The sequence below is a fragment of the Benincasa hispida genome, chromosome 12 (assembly GCF_027475165.1).
Source record: "Benincasa hispida cultivar pf3 chromosome 12, pf3_genome.v1.1, whole genome shotgun sequence".
Classification (NCBI taxonomy): domain Eukaryota; kingdom Viridiplantae; phylum Streptophyta; class Magnoliopsida; order Cucurbitales; family Cucurbitaceae; genus Benincasa; species Benincasa hispida.
Genome location: NC_143489.1, coordinates 79808721 through 79832653, shown reverse-complemented (window position 1 = coordinate 79832653; position 23933 = coordinate 79808721). Strand labels below are relative to the sequence as shown.

Here is a 23933-nt window from a genome sequence, read left to right as displayed (position 1 = left end):
AAAAAAAAGCTCTTTTATTGTAGATGATCATTGTTGAGAAGAAGTTAGTTTAAAAATTGAAGGTAACTTTGAGGATGAAATTTGGAAGTTAGTTTAAAAATTGAAGGTAACTTTGAGGATGAAATTTGAAAATAGGATGTCCACAGTTGAAAGGGAAATAAATAATACAATTTTGAGGGAGCCAATTTCAAGACGTGGGCTCCACTCGCAGCGCATATATCTCAAAAATAAATAAATAAATACATAAAAAGAAAATAAAGCTTTGAATTCTCAAATTCCAATTGTTCCTTTCATTCTTAATGATCAAACAATTTGTTTTATATCCAAAACAGAATATTTCAATCCTCTTTTCGATCTATATATACACACATACGAGGGGTTTTCAAAAATAAAAAAATAAGAGAAAATTATCTGTACAAACAATAAAATTTAATTATAATTGTGATAGATATTATTATCAATGTATACCATAGATAGACATTGATACAATCTATAATTGATATACGCTAATAAATCTATCAATGATATAAATTAACAGAAGTATATCATTGATAGAGACGGATAGAAGTGATAAAAATCTATTATTGATATTATTAATAATGAAAATTGATATAAAACTATCATTAATAGAGATGGATAGAAGTTCATCAATATCTATCTATATTTTTTACTGTTTATTTTTGGCATTGGGAAATGAATATTACACAACATATAATGAGGAAAAAAAAAGGAGCACAAAAAAAAAAAAAAAACTTTACCTTTATTGGTGGCCACTTGTCGGTAGAATGAATGGGTTAAATATGAGAATATCAAGCTACTAGGGGTGACATCGATTTTTTTTTTATTTTTTTGTTAAAACATATTTTTAAAAGAATAAAAATAATAATACTGTAGCTTCAATATAAGAGATAAACACTGCAAAACCAACCAAAGGTCTCTCTCTATATATCCCTTTTTATCTTCCTCTTCTTTTTCCTCTTCCTTTGCTTCTTCTCATCTTTTTCTTTTTTCCTTTTGAGAAAAAGAAAAATTATTACACTCTCATATTATACGAGTGTAGATCTATGATACTGTGTGGAGTTCGAATGCAAATTTAAAGGGGAAAACATACGCACACATATATATATATATATATAAGAGTGAAAAAGAAACCTAAAACAAGGGTTTTAGTTTTGGGTTGTGTAAATTATTGTTTTTTAGTAAAAAAAAAAAAAAAAACGGTGGATCGGCGACATGGCAAGCGGCCACTTCCTTGGGAAGCACCGGAGGAGAAAGAAATTAGGGATCAAAATGATGAAATTCCTTCTTCTTGGTCCCAATCTCACTTCAATTTCATACCACAAACACTAACTCAACCACCTCAATCGGCTCCTCTTCAAAGTCAAGGTAATTACTAGTACTGTTCTTTGTATTTATTTATTTATTTATGTTTTTTATTTGAAAAGTCATTCAAACCGACCGTTTAATTAGAGTACGGAGTGAAAGAGAGCTATCTCAAAAACCCCACTTCATGTATAGATTTTTTGGGTAGAGATAGATAAGATGTTTAAAAGAGAAATTTCTCTATGGTAATAATATAGATTGAAGTTCAATGCATCTCTCTCACTTTGCGTAAGGAAATTTTCTTCCTTTGTGTGTGGTGGAAACAATGCAAAAGAATAAAATTTGAGGTGAGTTATTATTGGGCATTATCTCACATGTTCTTCTTTATATTTTCATGGAAACGGACAACAATTCGTGTTAATTAGCTGTGTTTTTTGTTTGGCAAATCATATGTATTATTGTTGGTCGATAATCATTTAATTTGTACTCATTTAATAAAAATTTAGGCCTTCTTTTTTTTTTTTTGTGTGTGTTTTCCCAAATTGTGTTCTGATGATTCAAACTCTATAATAATATCAAACCTCTCTTAATTCCGTAACTTCCCATCTAACTAGTTGCTATTCTCTTTACGCTTTTGACCATCGACCAAACTTTTATTTAATTATTATTATTGTGTATATATCCATACGCCTTGGTTCATTGTCAAATCTTGAAAACGATGGCTTGTTTGGCCACTACCCATGCCTTGTTTTTTATATGCTCTTCTCTTCTCTTCTATTTAATTCAATTTGGTTTTGGTATAATATATTTTATACTAAACATTTGAAATTCAACATTATTTAAACGGGTTAAAGTGCGCATTTTATAAAAAAGGTAGGGATTGATGCATGTTACGGTAGAGAATTTGGTCACGGGCACGGCCACACACGCGGCCACCGACTTTTGTTTTTATTAATATCTTTTTTTTTTTTTGTGGTTCATAGAAAGGTTTAGAAAATGAAGAACATGGGGGAGATGTAGGAGAGAGATGTGTCAATGCCATGTGTGTTCATGCTTCTTTTATTTGTTTATTATACTATAATATGTAAGGTAGATGCATGTTCTTATTACCATGAAACAGTCCGATTATAATGCGACTGCCTTTTAATATACGTTTAAGGACAACAATCTTTTAATAATCTTTATATTGTCCATTTTAGACATAACTTTGGTAACATTCACAACGCTCCTCTCCTTAAAACAAAGTACCATCGAATTGAGATGTATTTTATGAGATCTCTCAACTTTTTCAATGTGGGATACTCAACACTTCACTATATAGACTCGACATAATTGAAAATCTACAAAAAAGAAAAATTTAGTTGTTGTTTGGACTCACCTATCTTTATACAATCCAAGCAATTATCCAACTCACTTATCTTTTTTGTGTATAGAGAAAATGGAAGCATAACATTATGTTGCACCTAATCATTGTTGAAATAAAAATACAAAATTGAGGTACTTTTATTATCTAACTGTTCAAAAATGTTAGTCAGTTTATGACGGTGTTTTAGAATAATTTGTCACATACAATATTATAAATAGAGGGGAGCTAAGTCTAGTGCACATGCAGCTATTTAAATATAAACCAATATGGAGAGAGATTGTTTATAAATGCATGTGATATATATTGTGTGTATATGCATATGTTTATATGATGGCAGAAACGTCGGAAAGTGGAAGGAAGCGACATTATAGAGGCGTAAGACAAAGACCATGGGGAAAATGGGCAGCAGAGATTCGTGATCCGAAGAAAGCAGCTAGAGTTTGGCTTGGCACTTTCGACACTGCCGAAGCTGCTGCCATTGCTTATGATAACGCCGCTTTGAGATTTAAAGGCAACAAAGCCAAACTTAATTTTCCTGAACGAGTTCAAGCCAACCCTGCTGAGTTTGGCTTTCTTCCTGCCACCACCGCCGGTGCTCCACCACCCTCAGCCGCCGTGCCGTCATATTCATCGCCGTCTGTTTCTCTTCCGCCGCCGTTGTCGCAGGAAGAAGCTTTTCCTGGCCTTCATCAGTACGCACAACTTCTCTCTAGCTCCGACGCTGATTTCCCTTATTATTCTTCTACTCTTCTTCTCAATCAACAACAACCCCATTACCCTTTTTCTTCTTCTTCTTCTTCTACTCGAGAACACCAACAAGATTATGATCACTACGGCAAAGATTTCGGCACCGGTGGCTCAACAAATTAGACCATTATTATCAATTGTATGAGTTTTTATTCTCATAACTTTACGCATATATCCATTGCTTTCTATAAATCTATGCCTTATTTTCCATGATTTCTTCCTAATAATAATGATAATTATAAACCATATAATTCTCAACTCAATCTTTTTAATTATTTCTATTTTTTATCCATTTTGTAACAAGACACCCTTCAATATCGGCGTTTTTAGGCTATTTTGTTGTATGTATATATGTATAGAATAATACTTAGCAACGCAATTTTTTACAATACTTTATTTATACATTATGTAGATTGAGGATTTGTTCAAATGGACTTTTTTAAGGTAAATTTTTTTTTTTCAAGTACTTAGGAAGTGAATCTAAATACTTACTTACACAATAATTTAGTAGGAGTTTTTTTAGAGTTTTTATGAAGTTGATTAATTTTTAGTAGCTCAAAAACATTAGGATTTCGTCTATCTATAAAATAGAATCGAAATAGAGATGAATGAATAAATAACCTATATTTTAAAAAAAGAAAAGTTAGTGGGAGCTATGTTCATTAATCATCAATACTATGTGTGGATAATCTTTATACGTCTGTGTGAATTAAAAATTATTCAATGTGGTTATCTCAAAAATTATAATATTACCTTTTAAAATTTAATGTGGTTTCTTCAATGTATTCTTACCATTGTTTTCTCATTCATTCAAAGGTGCAAAATGATCCGTGGGTGATCTCCGATAATTTTTCATGTGTGAGGCGAACATGGGCATTTAGACGGACACATTTACTTCTTTCCTAGGTATATAAGCTACATACATTTGGTATACCATAGAGAGAATACATTTGGTTTTGAAATTTTTTATTATATTTCAACTACTACTCTTGGAAATTAAATGTCTCATTCCTTCCTAAATGATTTGGTGATGGAAATAATATGAAGGGTGAAGGATTTGAAATGTAATAACAAATGAAAATATTTAAAAGAAAATAAGAAAGAAAATTTTTCTTGGAATAAATTATGATTGGACAATTTGATAAGATAAATAAATATAGATGCTACTCGAGAGGTACTAAATATTTTTTATATTAAGAGTCCACGTATCAATCATATTGTTGATGGAACATTGAGCATTATAGTGGATGAGTAAAAAAGAAAAGATGTAGTAGCACGAGACGAGACACAAAGTTGATGAGATTATTATATATTGCTCCAAGGAATCATTGGAAATGATGCCAATTGGGTAAGAAACGCCAGTTTCCATATTTTGTAGCATAGCATATAGTATAGGATAGAAGATTTTATTATATGATATTTGGAAAGTCTAAATATATATATATATATTTGTATATTTATTATGATGCTTCCATGAAAAGCCACCGAAAGGAAAATGGGGAATCGACGGCGGCACACAATGACACAAAGGTGTGGAAAAATTTGTGTGTTGTGTAATGAATTAATAATAATTATACCAGACTTTTGAATCACAATCAACAGTAGCATAAAAAGGACCATATATAGGGTCGTGGCAGAAACCATATCTCTGATCTTGATATATCATATATGACATGAAGAGATAATAAAGTTGGGTAAAGAATATTAATATTAGGGTTGGATTGTCGGTTTAGATTTAATTACTTTTGATTTTATATTCGAGAGGTATATAGTTTCATCTCACGATCAATTGACATAATGAAATGAATAACTCATTTATCATTCTTATAAAGATTTTGTGAAGTCTCTTCATTTTTTTTTAAATATGTGACCCTGAACAAAGAACACCAAGAGATTAATTACAAATTTAATTAACCTATCAACTTTGAATTTGTATCTGTTCAATTTTGACAATTTTAAAAAATGTCTACTAAATTTTTAGGCTTTTAATTTTGTTTCTATTTATATGTTCCAGACAATTTTGAAATTTTTAAAAAGTAATGGTTGAATTACAAATTTAGTCTTTAAATTTTGAGGTTTGTCTCTATTAATTTGGTCCCTAACTTTCAAACATACAAATTTAGTACTTTAGCTTTCAATTTTTTTTTTTTTCTGAATTTCATGCACCTATATATCTAAACACAAAACGAAAAATTTAGGATTCAATTGGACAATATGAAACTGAAATTTATATCTAATATTGAAAATCGATTTGTTTTGTAAAAGTATGAATTTATCAAAGACCTATTAGATACAAAATTAAGAATTTAGAAACACAAATATCTCTAAAAATTTAGAAGCTGAATAACAAAATTCTCAAAAGTTTAAATTTTGTTTGGTAACTATTTGGTCTTTAGTATTTGATTTTTAATTTTTGAAAATTAAACTTATAAAGACATATTTTATCTTTAATTTTTTTATTTTATTATCTACTTTTTATCAATATTTTAAAAAATCAAGCCAAATTTAAAAAAAAAAAATTAAAAATTATTTTGTTTTTAGAATTTGATTAAAATTTAATTCTTTTAACGAAAAAAATGTAAACCATTATATGAAATCGAGAGAAAATAAATTCAAATTCTAATTATTAAATTTGAAAATTCAAATTTGTGTATGTATTTTACAAATCTTTATAATTATTAAATTTGGATTCGATGGGAGGTCTCAAAGTTGGTTAGATGTAAGAAACTATGATACATCACCATCACCAAAATCCCAACCGCATATTTAAATGAAGTTTGCGTCAAGGTGTATAATCCCGAGGGTGATGTGTGCCCCAAAAATTACAATGAACAATAATAGGAAATAAAGAGAGAGGAATATTGTATGCAATATTAAAATTCATTGGATTTGGAATTAAAAGTGTAATTAATCAAAGTATAAGATAAAGTAAATGTAGGAGTGACTAAATTAATCATGCAACTTTAGGTGCATGCCAGGAGTTGTTGTTAAAATAATACAAAGGCTGCAAAAAGTGATGGATTGGTCCTAATCTAATGAATTGAGATGTGTATATAATGTACATCAAATAAAGGCATGCCGACCTGGCCTACCACACGAATCTATTGTAATTGTTACTTCTTAGTATCAAAGTTAGATTCATGAACCTACATTTTAATTCAGACTTTATTCGACAATCATTTAGTTTTTTTTTTAATATCTATTTAATTTTTTATTTTAAAAATTAAGCTTAGTTCCTCTCAATTTGTTATGATGATTTGAAATTTGCATCTTACTTAAGTATAAGCGTATTTGTATTCTTAGCCAAATTAAAAAAAAAAAAAAACAAAATTTTTAAAACTATTTTTTTAGTTTTCAAAATAAGGAGTTTTCTAAAATAGAAATATAAGAGAAAATATTTATACAAATATCAAAATTTAATTATAGTTTTGATAGCATTATTATCAATGTTATAGGTCAATCAACGTTTATTAGTGATAAAAACTAATAAATTTTATCATTGATAGAGATTGATAGAAGTCTATCTGTATCTATTAGTGTTTTTTTGCTATTTTTGTAAATAGTTTGACATTTTTTCTATATGTGAAAATTTCTCTTTTAAAACTTTGCTTGATTTTTTAAAATATTGGTAAAAAAGTAGATAAGAAAGCAAGAAATTGAGAAGATGAAAGAGTGTTTATAAGCTTAATTTTCAAAATTACAAATAGTTATGAAACGGGGTCTTTGTTATTTTATATATATTTGATAGTTTATATGTTAGAAAATTGGAATTGGTTATATTTGTTTAAGGTTCTTCGGGCTTTTGCGCTATGAGCTGTTTTGCTGGTTGTCTTAGGAAATGTCTTATAGTTAGGATGTCTCTTGGAATGCTGATTCTACAGTTTATATTCTATTATATATATTTTTTCCTTATTTAAGCTTTGCAGATTTTGGATAGGGATGTTTTCTTGTTTTCCCTGTGCTTATTTAAGACAAGTTGTATTCTTGCTAGGATTGCCGATTCAAGACTTTGAATTGAAGCTTTTGTTTATGGGGTCCGAACGACATGATCGTCTATCCAATCATTAAGATTGTGAAGTACAAATTTTTGTTGATCTTGAGGTACTGCTCTAGATTGTTTTAAAACTAAAACTGATAAGTGAGAAGATTTTATTGATCTTAGGGGAAGCCTAAGACATCTTACTTGAGAAGAGATTCTCAAATTTGGGGAGAGTCTAAGTTCATCAAGTAGAGTGTCTTCAATTAAAATTGGAAAGATAACAATTGAGAAGGAATTTCACACCTAGGAGAAACCTAAATGACTGCATACTAGTATTCTCATATTAGAGAGTATTAGTCTCATCGAGGAGTCTCAAGGTTAAGGAGAGCTTAAGGGATTATTCATTTGGTTGAGCTATTCATGTGTCACTATATTTATCGTGTATTTATAGATAAGTATAACGTTATAAGTGCTTGATTTTATATTAGTAAAAGTATCTTTTCCAGACACACTGCCCACCAGATATATATCGTCAGACTGGGTTACTAAATTTTGTGTTTTATCTTTTAAAGTTTTTCCCTATGCTTTATTGATTGTCCTTACAATGCTTGGAACATTACTCGTAACATGTTTACGCTATGTGTTAAATAACCTTAATTTAAATTTATATACTACTTCTAGATATTGGTTTCTTTATTTTGTTACCTATTTTTTAAGAGTATTCTTAAAAAATAAAAGTCAATTTTTAAAAACTAAACATTTTTTAAAACGATATCCCAATTCTTAAAAAGTAATAATTTTTATTTTTAAAAATCGACTAAAAATTTAAGTTTTTAATTAACAAATGTGATAATCATAAAAAGAAATTAACATAAAAAAAAATGATTATCAAAAGAGTCTATACATAATTTATCCCGCATGATTTATAGCATAAAAAAGCTTTAAGCTGGAAAAAATAAAGAGAGTAAAGTTAGTAGGGAGCTGAAATTGGCAATGATATTGTGTTAAATTAGACATAATATTATATATAGATTGAGTGAGTAATAAAATACGCATGCAGATGTAATAGGCTTGAGACTTGAGTGGGGATTGTCCACTTGGTGGGCCAGGCGAAATAGTTGAAAGCCCAGAAAATGGCAATCTTTTTTTATTTATTTAGGCGGAGATGGAGTGCAACTCAAATGAAAAAAAAGAGTTTGGGGGAGGAAACGACAACAAAAAGGAACGTTCTTTCTAAGGTCCACGTAAGCGGCGTGAAAGCTGACGTGGATTACTTTTCTTCTTATACATTTTTATTTCGATTATTTTAATCATATATTTTCAGTTTTTGATTCATTTTGGTTCTTATACTTTAATATGCTCATTTTAATCCTTATATTTTTAATTTTGGATCATTTTAGTCTTTATACTTTTTAAAAAAAATTTCATTTGATCGCTTCATTTTTATTTTTAAAAGATAAAATGGGTCACTTTTTTAAAATTTAAAAACCAAAATCAATTAAAGTGAAAATATAAGTATTAAAATAAACATTTTTAAAGTATTGAAATCAAAATGAATTAAAATTAAAAATATAAAAATCAAAATAAACATCTTTGTAAAGTAAATGGACTAAAATAAATAAAAACAAAAATAATATTTAAATATAATAATAATAATTAAAAAAAAAAAGAAGAAGATAGATAGAGAGAGAGATATAGCCGTAGTTTGAGGGGGTGGCAGACTGCAGACCCATTATTGGAGGGTTGGGAGGGGGGACCACGGTGATGTTGACTAATTGGACACGTACGGTTCTGCTGCTTTCGGCTTTCTCCACGTCAATTTTTGCGGCTCTTTTCCTTTCATTTCTTACCCTTTTTCTATTTCCGTTTCCTTTTCTTATTCCCTTCATACCTCAAACTACAAAACCATTTTCTCTCTCTCTCTCTCTATCTCTAAAAAAAAATTTATAGAAGTTATGAGTTTCCACCACTATATAAAGAGCGTACGACTTTAATTGTTTTAATTAGTTCTTTTCAAAAAAAAAAAAAAAAAACGAGAAGATTATAATAATTATCTCGTACTATAGTAAATATTAAATATTGTTTCAAAATCTCTCATTAACTATAGTAAATATTATATTTACTATTTTATATTAATCATTTTTTATTCTTTACTATTGTGTTTGCTATTTCTTTCTCAAACTAAAATAGTTTACACTTCAAATACATATTATTATAACCTAAATTAAAATAATATACACTTCAAACACAAATTATTATAACCCAACTATAATAATTTAGGATTATAATAATCAACACTTTACCCCAAACATCCATTTAGATTTGAGTGTATTAACTCATTTTTTTTCCTTTTTGTATTCTTTAATATGTCGATGAACAAAATTGTGAATTTAAAAAATGGAAAAAAAAGTTATTCATGTAAATTTTTGTATTTTGTATTTTTGTTGTTTTCTTGTAATTTATCAATTATTGTCTAAACTTTTGTATTAGAAAAAATTTCTTGAAACATGTATCAATATTTGTGGATAGTGTGGGTTATTTACTACACATTTACTAGGAGTGAAACATATATAGTCATATATGTTAAGCTTTATGCATCTAAGTAAAGATTTAATTACATGGAGAAATTTGATGGAATGTTCAACTTCGACTTATGTAGTACGTGCAATTTAAGATGTGCTAATACAATTTTGATTACATATGACTTTGAAGAGATCAATCGAGCAATATTGCTTCTTAAAAGTTAAATAATGATGGTGATACTACGAAGTTTAGAGGTTATTCTAGCACATGTTCTAAGGAAAAAAAAAAAAAAAACTTTATAGAGAAGAAAGGTATCTAGAAATGCAGACGATTTGGGCTCATGAAAAGAAAAAGTCCTAATAGAGTAGGTTCGTCAAACAACTCTAGATCAGATATCTTTATCTCTCTCGTTAAGGGAGATAATGACTTCCTATTTGAAAAGATAGAATTCATCCTCATAATGATTTTGCTATACCATGATAAAAGATGTGATGTTAACAGTTCTATAGGTTTGCACATGAGCATTGACTTGACAGTTGTACAAAGTTAGTATGCTGAGGGTGTTGATGGTTAAAAAACTTTTGGATGAGTCAAGTAGGTGGAAGTTGCACAATCAATTTCAACAAGGTTTATCAATATACTACGATAAAGAAAATTCTTAGCAAGTGATCTAACTATTCTTTTATTGTAGAGTGGGTTAATAATTCTCTAATCTGAGGATTTTGATTGCCAGTAAAAAAATGGATATACAATACGAGTTGTGATATTTTTTAAATATCTTGCCATATGTGATATTTTTTAAATATCTTGCCATATTGAAATTTTAGTGGTTTACTCTTTAACGAGGGTTTTCTCTATGTCTAAGGTAAAATAAACTTTTTTCTAAAAAAAAGAAATTAAGTGGTGAATAAAGTTACTAAAGACAAGCACTATAAGAAAAACAGGTTTTCATGACTCTAAAAAAATGTCATTATCACATTTTATAATTCTTTTTTTTAGTCTTTCAATCTACTATCAAGGAAAGTGTATGGATGACACATGAAAAAACAGTCATTATTGGTTGTATCACGATATTCCATTCCTGTTAACAACAAACATTTATTGACGATTAATACCTATCATGTTATTGTTTTATATGACAATTTTCCATTGTCAATAAGGGGGTATTTGATAAATGGGTATAAGTTGTTGGGTTGGGTGGGTATTTATTACTTGTTAAGCCCATAAAGAAAAATCGTGGGTTGTTAAAACCACATTTTTTACCCACTCAAAACTAATCCCAGTGATATTTTCATTTTCTTCTCTCTTCCCTCATCTTCGCCATTTGGATTCTCCCCCAATTTTTTTTTTTTTTAATTTTATCGTCAAACCTTTGGAACGTCACTTTACAGAAATTTGATATGATGATTTGGTTCATTGTTTTCGTTGGATTTTTTCTAAGGACTGATCTTATCTTATGTTATGTTATAAACAATGTTACTATACTACATCACATTCTTACCATCATAATCAAATGAAAAGTAATTATTCTAGGTACAATTTCAATTCTAAATATACTATCCATATTATATAAAAATAAACTGTATGATATGTGAAATAATAATGTTAAGTTAGCAAGATTCAATATATATACATACAATATACCAATTAGTAATTGGGATAATTACCTTCAATATATATACATACAATATACAATACATCAATTAATTGAGCAACAATATGAGATGTATTTTGTTGGTATCTTTTACAGAGAATTAAAATTATTATAGTTTTTGAAAAGAATATATGAAAAATATTTATGTCATAAATGACTTGAGAAAATACGTGTATATTTGAAAATTAATCAACAATAGTAAAACATAAAACTAAAAAATAAAAGAATGAAAAAAAAAAAAATAGAACCAATCTTATTCACAACAAACACAGACAATAATTACCAAGTCAACTCAACTCTATAAACAAACACAGACAATTTAACTCGATTAACTCTCCAGATAATAATTATCAACTCAACTCAACTCTCTACTTTTATCACGCACCAAACAGACACTAAATGTTTAAAAAGTTGATTTTCTATCAATTAAATATTTATCTTGACATTGGAAATCTATCACAAAAATATTGATAATGACACATTTACAGTGTCAATAATACCGTAATCGAGACATTATCTAAATATCATTGAAATGCATTTATTTCATACCTATTAATACAGATATGCTTCCTCCAATTTCAGCACCAAATATATACACAAGCATAAATATGAAGTTTCATATATAACAATAGAGTTTGTAACGTTCGTACAAGGCAAACTATAGACAACAAAATTAGTAACCAAACTTTGGTTAAGTTATTTACAAATCTAGTCATTATAACCAAATAATTGGCATTATCAACAAAAAAAAAAAAGGATAAATAACTTGCTTGGTGATTTTCCTTGCTTCAGCAGGCTTGTGTAAGTACCTAAATAAACAAAACATTCATTTTAGAATTAAATTCAATACATAAATATCACCGATTATACATATTCACATTCTCTATGTCATTTCGTTGACTACATCAATACTCAAAATCTCACTTTAATCATACACTAACCTTAAAACAGAAACAGTACATAGAGTCACAATATGATCATATAAATAGACTTCTAAATCAAATATTATTAACATAAATAACCTCCAGTTTTAAATCAATTTTCAATACTACAAAAGTAACAAACTTTTTTTTAATTGCGTCTTTACCTAACAATCATATAAGAATAGGGTCAAATAAATGAAACCTATTCATTTAGGGAGGGAGGGTTAACAATGGACACATGTACCTCTTGAATATAAAAAGAGGTTTATGACCCAAAAAAAAAAAAACTTGGTTTAAATCCTATTTTGATTCCTGAACTTTGAATCTTATTTTATTTTGATCCCTAAATTTTTAAAAATGTATTTTCTAGTCCCTGAACTTTGAAAAATTGTTTATTTTGGTCTATGTTATTAAGATTCTGTTAACTATTTAATAAGATGGTGAACATGATTGTATTTTTAGATGATTGGGCACTAAATATTTTGACTAAGATCCCAAATAAGCTGATCAACTCTAGACTAAAAATTCTAAGGCTCTTGTCAACTAGGTTGAGATATCAATACTCAGCTCCTTCTCGCTCCTTTATATTCTCCTTCTTTTGGAGCTACTCTACTTTGGAGGTTGATTTTTTAGGTGTACAAAGCGATGATGACAATAATAACTGAAAAAGATGAAACATTGTAGTCGGCCCAAGTAGAAATTGGAGTTTGAAATGAAGACGATGATGAAATTGCAATCAGCATAGGTAGAATAAAAATTTAATCGACTCAAGCAGAACGTAAATTGGAGTCTCCGTCAGAATTGTAGTTCGCCAAAATCTATGAAAAATCAAGAAACTTAAAGCCTTCTTTGTTTTCCCTTCAAAACTCAACTCTCCTACGTCGTCCCCTCCCTTGTTTCATCTTTTTTAATTATTATTATTTTTTAAAATACTATCTATATTTTATGAAAATGGAGTAGAATCAATAATTCCAACCCATATAGAAAATAAAAATCTAATTTTTTTTTTTTTAAAAAAATTTACTTCAATGAATCACGTCCATAAAAAAAGATTGGGAGGATGAGATAAAAAACTTCCTTAATGAATTACAAAAATATCTCAAACTTGAAAAAACAAAGCACTCAAATACATTACTACATGGATCAAATTACGTATGACATGCGTTGAGAAATTGAAGTAGGATGCTAACATCTAATGGGTCAAAATAGTGAACGATCAAAATCAAACTCTCATTTTTTTAAAGTTAACAGACTCAAATAAACACTTTTGAAAGGTTAGGGACTAAAATAGAATAAGATGCAAAATTCAAGTTCCTAAAATAGGATTTAAACAAAAAAAAATCTTCTAAAATTCAAACATATTAATCCAATATAGGCTTCGAAGTATAAAATTTAAATACTCATAACAATCTTACTATTTAGATATTAGGCTTATTAAAGTAAATGAATGCAAATAGGTATTTGAAAAATATTCCCATCATTACAAAAGAGAAAAAAACAAAATTAGTCTACCAATATAAACTAATTCAAATAAACATGTAGTTCTAAGTCATATGTTATACCTTTTATACACCAAAAAGTACTCTAGCTTCAAATCTTCTTCCTTAAACCTAGTCCTTCCACAGAAGACTGTTGTCAAAATTTTTCAAAAACCACCTACAAAAAAAATACAAATATAAGAGAGCAAATGTAAACATATACGATGCAACCCAAATTCAAGGAATGTTTCAACTCCCAACTCATACTTTTCAGATAACCTATTTTTTTTTTTCATCCATGATTTATCCATCGGATAAAGAAACCTGATGAAAGGAACATCATATACATTAAGTTTGGTTAAAGGATTCTACAACTTTGGAAAGTAGAATATCAATGTGAGTGATAATTGGAAAATGTTATCTATCTTGGTATATTTCAATGATATGTTAATTAATAAAAAAATAAAATATATGTAAGACTTAATGTCAATCAAGGTCCACCGACAATAAGATCCTCAATAGGGTTGATAAAATTTTCCATGGGGTCCTGGCCTGATCGGGACGGAGAATCCCCGGTCAAACCGGAGATGGGATCAAACCGGGGATATTTTTCGGGGCGGACGGAGCAGGGATGGGGACGGTATCCCCACCCCAACCCCAACCCCGATTTGATATATTTATATTTTCAATATTTTATAAATATATATTTATAATATATAAAATAACTTATTTATATATATGATTATAATGTATAGACTTATAGTGTTGGGAAACCCAATATTAAATATCTAAATTCTAAATCTAAACCCAAAAGTTCATTTTATTTGGGAATAGGGATTCCCCCGCAGGGAAACGGAGAATGGGGCCCGTGGGGATCCCGTTTCCTCGACGGAAAATCTCCGCCCTCGTCCCCGCCTTCAAATGGCGAGAACGGAGGCAGGGATGAGGGAGAAATTTCCCACATGACCGGAGACGGAGCACGGATTCCTCAAGCTCTATATATGACATAGATATCTAAAAAAAAAGGCCCCGACTTGTTGTAAAACAAATAAGACAACACAAAGAACAACTGAGAATTTAAAATAGGTCAATATCATAATCTTTAAAAATAATATTTAAATTTGAACTACACAGTAATATAAAAATGTTTATAAACAAATAATACCACCAAGCAAAATCAACATGTAAAATTACGGTACAAAAACATTTGAAGTCACAACTCATATATGAAAAGACAAGTCAATTTCTATCTATATATTTGATGCTGTAACTTTGATATTCAATACTTGAGGCCGATCGAAAAGTGATCAAAATATTGATAGAAGAAAGATCATAGGCCGCAAAATTTTTGTAAATAGGAAAACAATTCTAATGACAAAATAAAATGTGTTAATCTAGAGTTAAAAGTATAATACAGTTACTAATTTAGAAGCAAAAACTAACAGAGAAGTAAAACAAAAAAAAAAAAACACAATCTTGGAATATCGATGAAGATAAATAAATAAAAACTAATGAAATCAGGTATTTACAGCTCCTAAAATCTATATTTAGTCCTTCGATAGTACTTCTGATCTCTTTGTAAACAAATTTTGCCCATCCCTACCCCAAACTTCATTACATAGGCGGATTGAAAATTTTATTGTCTTCTTATTCATTTTAAAGGTCTTGCCTATCTCGAACTGACTATCTCTAACTCAAAAATAAATTTAATTTTTCTTTGATATTTAAGAAATACACACTACACAAAAAATAAAAGTAAACGAACTATTAGCAAAGAATAAAGAGATGAATCACGAGCTGAATGTACGAGCCGAACTGAGAAGCAACGACCTGAGGTTGATTAGGGAGATGGAAGTGGTCGGCGTAAAGGTGACCTTCAGATAGACGGACGGTGTGGTGAGGACGAGCTTTAGACAGAGATTCACGTCGTGGCGAGAGGCGACCTTCAGACAGAGACGGACAGAGATGACGAGCTTCTATCGGTTGTCTGTAGGCGATTCACAATGAGATGAGAACCAACGGCCGTGCGGAGGAGAAAGTCGAGAGGGAGATGATGAAGCCGTCGATCTGCTCTTCCTTCGTCTAAGCCCTAGAAGAAATGAAAGGTCATATTCATTTCTGTTGGGATTGTGTCCTAAATTTCGAATGTAAAAAATAAAATTTATTTATTTAATAATATAAGGAGTTATTTTATTTTATATTTAGAATTGTACAACTCAATCTAACAAACAAGATTAGAGTTATTTAATGTAACTTAAACATGTATATGAGATATATAAGTGAATCATATTTAAGTAATAAACTAAATGGTATGTGGTATATGCATGATATTTGGTACCTTATTCTGGTAATGCTATGGATATGACTCATTTGGTAACGCTATGGATATGACTCACTTGGTAATTGTTACAATAGTTGTAAAGTGTTAAAAACTATTTGATCCTAATCATTCATGTAAAGTGTTACAAACGATTACAATAGTTGTGGATAAATTGCTTCCTTAAGTGTTGATTTCGGGTCTTGAACAATGAATACCCTCACTCTCTCACTAACCAAGAGGGGTCTAGTTTATAGTTGGACTAAAACTATTTTAACCCACCTGTAGTTGCAAACTATTTGTGAATGGTCAACTTACAGTTGATTGGTTATATCAATGGACAAAGAAATATATCTACAGTGCGAAGAGTGCAGTTATTGATATTTAGTAGAGTGACCTTAATGAATGTTGATTAATTTAACTAAAGCATTTAATTAATTAATCTTGTATCATTGAAACTTCTAATCTATAGGTTCATAAGATCCTATTGCTAGCTCAATAAGGGTTAAATGAGAATCAATTAATTTTGAACTAAATTTGAATTGATCAAATTAATTAAAGGGAATTAATTGTATGAGACGCAATTAATATAAGAAAAATTCTTATAAATAGAAAAATTCTAAAAATATTTACACTTTATAGCAAAAAGTTCTAAAAGTACAAGCACTTTTGGAACTTTTTATTATAAAATGTAAATATTTTTAAACATATTGTTATATTTAAAAAGACCCTTTAATATAATGTATATGGATAATTATAATATTAAGTTTAATGAGAGAGATAAATATTAGAATATGATTCAAATATTAATTATATGAATGAGAGAATGTAAAGTTAGATTAAATATTAATAATTCATATTAAAACTATAGGTTATTTGAGAGAATGTAAAGTTAGATTATATTATATATGATATAATATAAACTATAGCTTATATTATATGAGATATAATATAATGTTTTAATTTAATTATATTATTTTAATATAACTAAAGGTAAAATTACTCCCTTGGAGTTATTTTATGTGATGATGAGTGTTATGAAAATAACTCACCTCATCTATGTCATATATAGGATTATAGAGGATTTTTTTTAGAGGATGAACATATGTGAATTAAAAAAAAAGTGGTAAACTTTCTCTGTACTTCTTCTTCTCTCTGTAAAACTTTCCCAAAAATTCTCTTCCAATTCTCTCACCAAAATCAACAAGAAGAGTCCACAACTCCTTCTTGATTCTCACCTTGAGAATAGTAAGGAATACTTCATTGGTGGTGTCCAAGTGTTTCTGTGTTTTTGTTGTGTTCGTGGAAGAAGGTCTCGTGACGTGGTAGACAAGTTCGTGATCAATAGGAGAGGAACACATGAAAAAAGATTTCTTCAAGTGTAAGTGTTTACTCTTCTCTTTCCTCTCTATATATTTTAGAAATCATGCTTAGAATTATGTTTATCATTCTGTGTTTTCTCTAGTTTTGATTTTGTTCTACAAAGAATTCATTGACCCAAAAGTGTTCATATGCTTCTGCACTGGGATTCCGTCCCTTCAAATGGTATTAAAGTCAAACCATACCTCTTGATTTATTTTTAAAATGAAAATAAGAGAAATGGTAGGTATTGCATTGTATTGTGAATGTTGACTTGCAAAGTGGATGGTTTCAAAATTTGGTACTTTAGATTCACTACTTTAAATTGTTTAAAGTTGTAGGACGCATTGTTTTTGCCATTTAAATTCCTGCTATCGAGTCTATAAGTCCGTCTCGATTGTGATTCAAATGTTGTTGAGAATATTGGAACAATTTGGAGTAAGAATGGACTCCGTACTAGAGCGTAACAGGAGAATGTTGAAATGTTCCCTGTTGCGCACTCACTTTGTAATAAAATGATGATGCAGTGAATAATTTTAAGTCGTGTCTTTCTTGGAGGAATTGATGTATGAATATAAATGAATGCAAGCTTTCCTTATCTAAACCCAAGTATAAGTTTAAATAAGGTCCTAGTGAGTTCAAGGTCGAACATGAGGACTTATACAAACTAAGCGTTAGAAATGCAAGATTTATGCGATGAATGTTAATCAATATGTTAAAACGGGTGTTTATATGCCTAAAATACTATTAACTAACTAGAGTAACCGATGATAGTGAATCTTGGCGATGAATGGTGGAAAAGTGAGATGTGATGTGGTGAAAGTGTATAAAGAATGATGATGATCGTGATATGGATGATAGATACAACCACAAAGAAAACAACTTGCGATGAAATGAAGGAAAGAGTAGTTAATAAAATATGGTTAAGAAGACTCACTAATATTCTTTTAAATGATGGATAAGTAGGTATCCTATTTTCAACTTTTAAAATGAGAAATTAATCTCTTGGTCTCTAAGCCACATTTATCTTATGTCTAAGACGCATGCTCAAGTTGATTGTAAACGAAAGATTTATCTTTATCTCTAAAGCTATTTCTCTCTTTGTTTAATGATTTACACAATCTCCTACTTTTTCAAGCAACAGACTTTGCTTAATGATTTACACAATCTCCTACTTTTTCAAGCAACAGATTATTCCTACTTAAACCAATTTAGCTACTCATGATGAAGAGATAAGAATGCATTGATATGAGAATGAATGAAAATCGTTTTTGTATTAAGAATTAATGAGTTCTCAATCTTAATAACTTAATACATAACGAAATAGATAAACAAAAAGATAAAATGTAAAGACAGAAATATGTCAAGTCGCCTGTTGCAATGTCTTACTCTCTTTGGTCTTGGTATAATTGCTTTTCGAGTGATTGTTGTAGTGACAATGGAGCTCTCTTACTTTTCACGTAGAATTCTTTAGAGAAAAGTTTGAAGAAGTGGTGACAATGACATATTTAATAGTGGAGGATGAGTAGAGCTTCGACCAATTTCTTGGACTATTGTATCCTTAAACATTCTTCAATGGGCTATTTATAGGCGCCAAAAAGAAGGTTCTTTACCTTTCTCTAATGATTTCACTGTCATCTTGTATTTAATTCCATGCCTTAGTGCGTCGACTGCTTCGCGTAATAGATCCATTGACTCTGCCATGATGTCTCAAATCTACTGCCAACTTGCTCTATTGATTTGACTTTCACCGCCCACACGTGTGTCGTTTTCTATTTCCGTGTTTCATCTCATCGCATGGTGCTATGCATTGTAAAGTTAGGCACCAAGTTGATTTCTTCTATGCGTTCAAGGTTGCAGCTTATTTCTCGAGCCGATTTTCTCTTTATTTCATCTGAATCCTACATCCAAAAGTGACAAATTTTATTATTTTCAAAGATTATCAGTTTTGTTAGCACATGATCACAGAGTATGATTATTTACATGGATTTCTTGTCAAGCTAATGCATTTTACTCTCAACTTTCCTAATTGTCTTAAATAAAAAGAAAAAATAACGTGTATTTCTACAAGTTATCATACCCCCAAATTTAAAACAATGCTTATTCTTAAGCATATATTTAAAGTCTTAGTATATATCTCAACTCATTTAGACGCATTAGTTAGACCCTTGAACATGCTCCCTAATTTAAGATTTATTTGACTAGCATTTTTTCTTAAAGCTTTATTTTCCTCCTTCTGGAAATACTTCTAGACCTTAGATGCTGCAAGCTTATTCCTCAAAAAATCTCTTACTCATTTTCAATGCTTTCTTATATTTCATTTCAGAAAATGGCTTATGGTTCAAAATTACAAAATTTCTCTTTGTTATTACAAAATTTCTCTTTGTTACTCCTTTTATTTTTACGTAATTATGCGTTGATCCAGACTTCTCACCTTCGTTTTGGTTTGCCTCCACAGGTGTCATGCAGACATCCAACTACGAGCAAGCGCCCTTCTCAAACTCAGCTCTTGCCTTAGAATTTTCTTCTTAATTTAGAATGGAGTTGTAAATTATTTTCTTCTGTGTTGATCATGATTCCCACTTTCATTTTGGCTTGTCCCCACGGGTGTCATGTGAACATCCAACTACAAACAAATTCATTCTCAACGACACTTATTATTATTCTTCTTCTTATTATTATTATTTTCGTTTTTTTAATGAGAATCAGATAATGACTAAGGAGATTCTTAAAAGTTTGAACGCATTAGCTCAAACCTCTCCAACCCCCAGATTTTGAAGGTAGCAAGGTCCAAGCAAAGTTCTTAAAGCTAAGTACTAAACATTTATCATAACAAATCTAAACGTTGATTAGCACAAGTATTATCATTGAGGTCATTTTGTGGAACACATCAAAGCAAGGAGGAATACTAAGAAAGTAGTAAATATAAGCAAGAAACAAGCACAAAGAAAAGTCATGAGGAAAATGGATTAACTTGATAATTCATTCAATGCGAATAATGAATACAAGGCGATCAGTGAATAAAAATATTGAATGAAATAAACAAAATGATAACATCCGCAAATTTAGTTTTCGTTCGCATTGTTGTTATGATCCGACATGGGAGGAAAAAATTCTTCTTCTTTTGGGAATTGAAAGGGTTGCTGAAGATGTGGCGGAAGGGAAGGTCTGGTGATAAGTTGAGCAAGCACTTCTTGAATATATTGAAGTGAAAGTTAGAATTGCTCATACTGCCTCTGCGTCTGATGGCGGTTGAAAATCCTCATTGGGATTGTTGGCATTGAACTTACTGAGCTTTGCATTGAACAAATTATCGTAGCTCATTTTTTCATTGTACAAGCTCTCATTGTTACCGCAGGATTGTTTCTTGTTGGCGTGACAACTTATCTAGACTCCCCAAGATTGGTTCTCGGCGGTCATCATGCAAGAATTTGCACAAGTCTTCAAAGTTTGCATCAACGAATTCATCATCGGGCAAAGGAAGGCTGTTGCACTGAGTTTCATCATGGATACGAGGTGGACACTTACTTGCCTCACCGATGCCTGACTCTTCACTTAATTGTTTAGTAGTGGGGTTTAGGGGGCTTGGGTCATCAACATTAGCGCTAGCGAAAGGATGACTGTGGCTGCTAGCTCCTCAGAATTCGGACTCTTTCCTTTATCTTCTTCTTTTGGAGGCGGTGGAGGAGTCTTCTCCTTCAGTACATGCCATGAGAAGGGAAGGCTAGTTTCATTAGAAAGGAGGGGAGGATGCTCATTTAAGTCAACCAGCAGCCTTGGAGACTTCTTTCTTAATCGTTCATGAGGCGAAGAAATGATCTCAACCCCTAACTCATTGTGGTAGGGAGAGGGAGTTTGCCGCCTTTTCTTTTTCATTTTATTCTTCTTCCTTTTCAACTATTTCAAGATGGAGAGAAGGTTATCTTACTTCATCTTTAGCTCATGGTGATGCGATCAAATTTCCTTCTTCAACAGGTGAAGAAGGTTCACTAAGTAAATCTTCGAATTTTTCTTTAGTGTCTGGCATAGGGAGTTGAAAGAACTTTTTCACCCACTTTCTCTTTTTGGGTTAGGGAGGCTGCGGTGAAGGTGTAGTCTGCGATCGAGAGGGGTACTTCTTTGTCTTCTCTGGTTTAAACGCCTTTGGTTGAAGTGGCGAATCCTTCAGCAATCGTCGAAGAGTGTTTTTTGTGGTAACTCCCCTGACATACACCTTTTCTTTATTTTCTAATATGCCATACTTGGCGCACAACCTTGTCACAAGAAAAGGGAAGAAGAACGGATTCCTTAGCTTGAAAAACATAACCCTTATTTGGGCTGAAATGATGCGGCCGACATCCATAGGGATGCAATGCATGATGTAATATATTTCCATAACCTTATCTCTTGAAATGGAGCTATTGTGCATGGTTGGGAGCAACTTTTTCTTGACAAAGTATAGCCACAAGTTTGCCACTACAGTTAGGCTATATGGTGAAAATGTCTTAATTCCCTAGGGGGAGGTGTTCAATTTGGACTCAGGCTTGGCCAACACCTTCAATGCCTTTTTCGTTTCCTCTAGTGTTGATTCTTCTATAATTCTATTCCTTTCAGCCTCAGGGTCATCTGGAAAATTGAACAATGTGTTCACCTCCTTAGCGCGAAAATATATCTTTTCATCGACTACACTTTAGCGATGTATTTGCTTGGGTGAGGGGTCCCATCATAAAATTCATGTACCACATTCGGCCTGAGCTTCTGGGGGCCTTCGTAAAAATCCTGCCACCCCGTTGTATTGACAACATTCATTATGAATGCGGGCAACAATGTATTCTTAGAGAAAAACCCCATTTCAAGTAGCAGTAGCGATCTATTATTTGGCGCTTCCTTCACCTCTTCCTCTTTCTTTTCTTTTCCTTCTTCTTTTCGTTTTTCTTCAGGGTAGGTAGGCGCCCTGCTTCCTTCTCTTCTTACTTTCTTCTTCTTCGGTGCATACTTCTTGCTCGGTACTTGCTTTTTTTTTCCTTCTTAGATTGCTCAATGGATTCATGTTGTGAATCAGTTTTTGGGTTAGTTTGAAGTATTCAAATTAACAAGAAGAAATTTGATTATATATGATATAATTAAATTGCTTCGATTATATTTGATATAATTGATTTGATGTATTAGATACATTAATTGGAGGAATTATTATTAAATGCCATAAAGGAGAAAAAGAACTATGGTTTGTATATTGCATGAGATGTGATATTAAAACTATAGGTTATGAATATATTATTTATTTATAACTAAATCAATTATGGGATAATTGGTTTCAGGTTTTTTCTCCTAATAACCAACTTAGTGGGAAGTTGTGATCGGTTATGGTAACTGATGGATAAAATGAAAATCGTTTTTATTTTTTTAATTATACGATGTTTAAGCGATTGATATTCAAACACATAAAAGGAAAAAGTTATACGATAGCTTGAGAGCAAAATGATCGTGCATCAAGTCTGCTATATGATAGACAATTGTTTTCTAAACGATCGTATACTTAGTCTATATGATAGACTCGAGACTTCTCCCACTTACTCGATCGTCTATACGATCTGTCAATTCCTCCTTCTCTCTACCAAATCCATACAGAGCCCACAACTCTTGGATTCTCACACTGAGAATACCAAGGTAGCCTCGTGGTGGTGTCTGCTTACTAATCGAGGGTCAAGTGTTGTTCATTGCTGTTTGAGGAGATTGCTGAGGTGTGATATTCGTGGTGTTGAACGTTCTTGCTGTTAGATCGAAGGGAACAAGAATAAAAGTTCTTCAAGGGTAAGTTCACTTGATCCTTAGTGTTATTTTTATGGAGCATGCTGTAATTTAGAGTTTATGCATAACTATTGTTGTTTGATTGTAAATGTGTATGTTCTGTCACAATGGGGTTTGGAATGATCTTGCTTCCGCTTACTGGTCCTCTTTATATAGAGTTCCTTCAGGATCGACCCAATTTTAATTTCACAGAACAAACAATTATGCATAAATTTGAAAAATGACAACATGAAACTTTATATTAGAGGAAAAGAATGCTTGCCCTTGAAAAACCGTCCTTGACGAAACCTCGAACCGGTCACGAACAATTTATGAGGACATTACCCATCAGAACCTTTTGTATTCTCTTTTTGGGTAGAGAATTTCTCACGAATGAGTGGGCTTTGAGATTTTAGAAGAGGGAGAAAGTTTGAGAGAGAGGGAAATTTTTCAAGAAGAAGATCAGAACCTTTCACACATATCTTCTCTGTGAAGAAG

At 30.8% G+C, this 23933-nt stretch overlaps 1 pseudogene across 1 annotated transcript; it reads left to right on the top strand.

Moving 5' to 3' along the window:
• The first annotated feature begins 943 nt into the window (after nt 1-943).
• Nucleotides 944-3682, top strand: LOC120067644 (ethylene-responsive transcription factor ERF113 pseudogene; annotated as a pseudogene). Its single transcript, XR_016525558.1, has 2 exons — nt 944-1386; nt 2757-3682. The product of XR_016525558.1 is annotated as an ethylene-responsive transcription factor ERF113 pseudogene (transcript).
• Nucleotides 3683-23933: the final 20251 nt, after the last annotated feature.